The sequence below is a fragment of the Micropterus dolomieu genome, linkage group LG01 (genome assembly GCF_021292245.1).
Source record: "Micropterus dolomieu isolate WLL.071019.BEF.003 ecotype Adirondacks linkage group LG01, ASM2129224v1, whole genome shotgun sequence".
Taxonomy (NCBI): domain Eukaryota; kingdom Metazoa; phylum Chordata; class Actinopteri; order Centrarchiformes; family Centrarchidae; genus Micropterus; species Micropterus dolomieu.
This window is the reverse complement of record NC_060150.1, coordinates 24,453,450-24,458,115: the sequence shown is the minus strand read 5'-3', so window position 1 is coordinate 24,458,115 and position 4,666 is coordinate 24,453,450.

The following is a 4,666-nucleotide window of genomic DNA, read 5'->3' as shown; positions in this document are numbered from 1 at the left end:
GGCTTCCCTTGGCATCATCCTGACTAATCACAGTTAGGCAGTGGCATGACAGTGGCCTCATCTGATTGATTAATCATTACATTTTTTTTTTACAAAGGGATACCAACTCTGCCTGGCCTCCCTGCATAGTCAGACTGCAGGTCAGTCTATGGTGGTGCAATATAGTGTTTCACCACATATCCAACGTGGGGCATTTAGAGGGGCACTGTTTAACTTATTGTAAAATAGTGAGTGAGAAAGGGGGAAGAGATGACAGCAACAGCTTATAAGATTTATCGAAACTAAAAATATTGTGTTTTTATTAAAATGATAAATAGAGTCTGATAAAAACGGGAAGCCTGGCTTCCCTTGGCCTCTGGGAGAAAATGCCACTGCTAAAATCTGTATACTTTTTATATAGCTGTGTCTCTAAAATTTTTTAATTGAATTACAATAGAATCTGATTTCAGATACTGAATTTGAATTGTGATAACAAAATGTGAAACTATAAAGAGTTGAATTTTCTGTGTGGAGCAAATACAGTTTCAGTGCCACTGAATTCAATTTCATAATATTACATTCAGTTTCAAGTTTATTGTAATTCAGTTTCAAACTAATAAATTCAATTTCAAATTATGTTATTCAGTATCAGTTTTTTAATTCACTTAAACATGTTTCATAATTTTTCCCCGTCTCACATTCATCATGAATTAATTGACTGTTTATCGGAGTGTTGAGTAATGGATGATCCGCTTCATCATCAGTTTGTTTTACAAACCAACCGCAAGAAAAACACAGGCCCAACCTGAGCTACACATAATCAAATAAACAGTAAATTCATGAAATTCAGTGTTCCATGTCACTATTTTTCAAACTTCTGTAGCTTTCTGTCCATGGGAATGCAGCCGTCCTCTATTGGCGTTATTGATGTTCAGGCAGCCATGGTTATTATAATATATATAATAAAGATAAAGTGATTCAGGTTTTTGTTCCTTTATTATTTTCTTGGAAAAGACTTGAAGATAGCCAGCTCAAAGAGGCTTGGTTGCCAACCACAAAAAATGAATGCAGGCAATACCTGAAACTAGCTTTCCACAGTTATATTTTGTCAACCTTATTTATTTACATACTGTGGATGGAGGAGCAAAATACAGTATATGAAAAAAACCTTTCTGTAAAATTCAGTCCAGTACAACACCAAAAATGCAGTCTCATAAATTACCATAGATTTGAATACAGATCTGTGTGACTCTGTGTCACAATGAAAAATGTATTAAAACTAATGCAAAAAACAAATATCACAGGACTGGATTGGATTGCACAGCAATGTACAGTTACATGGGTTATTTTTGGTCACTCTGTGAAGGCACAGACTGGGAGCAGCTGACAGTTAGGCATCACGTTTGTACACTCATCCACTAGGACTGGCTTACTTTGATCCACTTCTAAAAAAGAAAGGGGTCAGAAGCGTTGATGGACAAACAAAATGGAAATGGGAGATCCGAAGAAAGCGTTCCTTACACAGAAGGATGAAATGAGCCAGATGGAGCTGGCTTTTCTTTTTCTGGACCTGTGGTTTCTCTGCCTGGTCATTAGGTTTCGAAGGTCCTCCAGGCCCAGCAAAACAGATCTATCTGCGTGTGTGTGTGTGTGTGTGTGTGTGTGTGTGTGTGTGTGTTAGGCTGAGAAAGGGAGAACAGAGATATATTTTAAGCTTTGGCAATATTGTCTTTTGACATTCATGCCAATAAATCTGAACTGAATTGAATTGAATTGAGAGAGAGACAATCAATGACTGGGTTTGGGGCAGACAGAGGAACAAGAAACAAGGGTGGTCCTTTACTTAAAAGTACCAACACGACACTGTAAAAATACAAGCAAAAAATACTGCTTTGAAATATGTAATTATAATCAGGAAAATATACTTATAGTATTAAAAGTTAGTACACAAAGCAGAAAAATGTCCCTCTGTATGTTGTACTATTACATACACTGTTGTGGAGTTTAATTTATAACAAAATTATATTTAATTAAATCTTAATGTGTTTTGTGTGTAAAAAGCTTAATTTGTAAAGCAATTACTAAAGCTTGCAGATAAATGTAGTTTAGTAAAAAGTACATTATCTCCGTCTGAGATGAAGTGGAGAACGTGGCATGAAAAGAAAATACAAGTAAAGTACAGGAATCTCAACTTTGTACTTAAATACAGTACTAAAGTAAGTGTACTTAGGTACTGTCCACCACCAGGTACTGTTGGCAATGAGACCTTTCTGAGGAGGATCCTGTCCACTAAAACCACCGAGAGTAATCTTTATGCTTTTGGAGTAACATAGAATTACACACCATGTTAATGAGCTTTGCTGTAAATGTAAATGCTCCGTACTTGTATAGCGCCTTTCTAGTCTTTTTGACCACTCAAAGCGCTTTTACACTACATCTGCATTCACCAGTCACACACATTCATACACTGAGCCTAAGTGCTCAAACGGAAACTAACATTCACACTCACTCATACACTGGCGGAATAGCCACCAGGGGCAATTCGGGGTTCAGTATCTTGCCCAAGGACACTTCGACATGCAACCAGGGGGAGCCAGGGAAGGCGACCTTCCGATTAACGGCCAACCCGCTCTACCTCCTGAGCCACAGCCGCCCCATTGCTTCTCAGCTTGGATGGGCTTTCTAGACCTTTGTCCAGCTGTTACTCATCATCGGCTATTATTGTCTCCATTTTTCAGTATACCATATACATTTTAACAGGAGTCTCTTTGATTCTGAAGTTTAACACCATGGCCTGTATTTATCAAGTTTATCAAGTTTGTGTTGTTGCATGACACTCTCAGCCGCAAAGTAGAAGGATGGCCTATTGTATTTTTCCTGATATTTTGTGTTTTGAGACACTGCATGCAGAAAATAGCAACACTTTTTTTATGTATGGCCTTTGTACATTACCAGAAAGTACTGTACATGATATTTGCATGATAGGCTGTAACTAGACATTGGCAAGAGTACAACATATGACTTGCATTGATACACAGTATGTTAGCCCTATCCGACTTTTTTAATAGAGTTTTGCATTATTGTTTTAACCATCCCTTCATGCTAAATGGGGGGAAATGAATGAATGATTTGCGCATTATCTGCTATAAGAACAACATATGCTCCTTTCTTACTGACAACGTTGTAGGTTGTGACAGATCCAAATCATGACTGTCAAAAAGCATGGCATCTGTCATCAGTGCTAGGACATTTGTTGTTTGAGCAATTACATCCTGCACAAGGTCAATTACAAAAGAGTAAAAGCTTAAAAGCTTATTGTTTTCAAGCATTGTCAAAACATCTGCTATCAAAAGTCTCTGTATCAGCTCTCCTTGACTTTTGACAGGTTACAAACCCTCTGGAGCTCTCCTAAATATCAGCAGAGATAGTGAATTTACTTGTTAAGAAAGTTGATAAAATGTTTTTACTCCTAGGCCTAAAAGAAGGACCAAACTGTTTTAGCCAGTTAGGACTGATTTCTTAATCAATAACACAGAAACAGATCCTGCTAATGGGCCCAATAAAGAGGGCTGGTTGTACATTCCCAATCATATCAACAAGCAGAGCTTTGGACAGCTGATTTACATGTCCCTCTCCTCAGTTATTCAGTTAGAGGAAAAGTGTAGTGTCAAGTGGTCACTTGTGGAGAAAAGAAGGTTTGGTGAAAATAGAGGGACTCTTTTCACAAGCACTGATGCTCTTAGGTTCAGAGAGTAGAATTTCCCCGGGCCTCTGCAACACTTGTTATGCAAATGATGGAGCAGATGGATGATGATGTCCTCCTGTAACTGTTGGTTACCCAGGATATATGGAAGGCCCATGATGCCACCATTTTCCATGGTCATAAAAATACATCTGAGTAACTGGAACTTAGTATCAGTGTTGGGCAAGTTACTCAGAAATAGTAATATATTAATAGTTACTTATTACTCCTTAAAAAAGTAATATTATTACTTTACTTATTACTGGGTGATAAAAGTAACTAGTTACGTTAGTAGTTACGTTACTATATTACTTTCCAGTGTTTCCCACAGAATGACAGCAGGGGGGCGGGTTATTCTAACGTTGGCCAGGTTTGTGCAGCGGTGTTTACGAGGGAGAGGGAGAGAGAGAAAGAGAAAGAGGGAGCGAGCCAGGCGGTGCTGTACAAATATCTGCACCTCAATACAGCTCCTTAATCAAAAATGATTTTAAATGCGCCTAATAAAAATATGGGATATCAACATGTGGCGATCTGCCTTGATAATTTTCCAAATTATAGGCTACTTATTTGTAACGCTGCTTTCCTTACCACCCCCCTTCACCCCCCCAAAAAGCAGTCTCTCCTGACTTTTTAACTAACATCATATCCTTAACAGCAGCAAGGAGTGTGTTTTTTACAAAGCACATAGGCCTAATGTTTCTTAAAAAAAATAAAGCAAGTAAATCCCAACATTTAAACAGCAGTTTTACTGCACATGTAGCCTATTTATAAGAGCAGTATTCAGTGGTTACAAAACGTTGCATTAACCCCACTCTCTCCCGACGAGTCCAAGCATCAGTGACAGCAGCTGACGGAGTTTCTTTCTGTAAGTTTCACGTCGCTGTGCTGCTTCATCAGATACTTCAATAAATCAGATGTAGAATGGTTCACGGTTGAAAGCTTTTT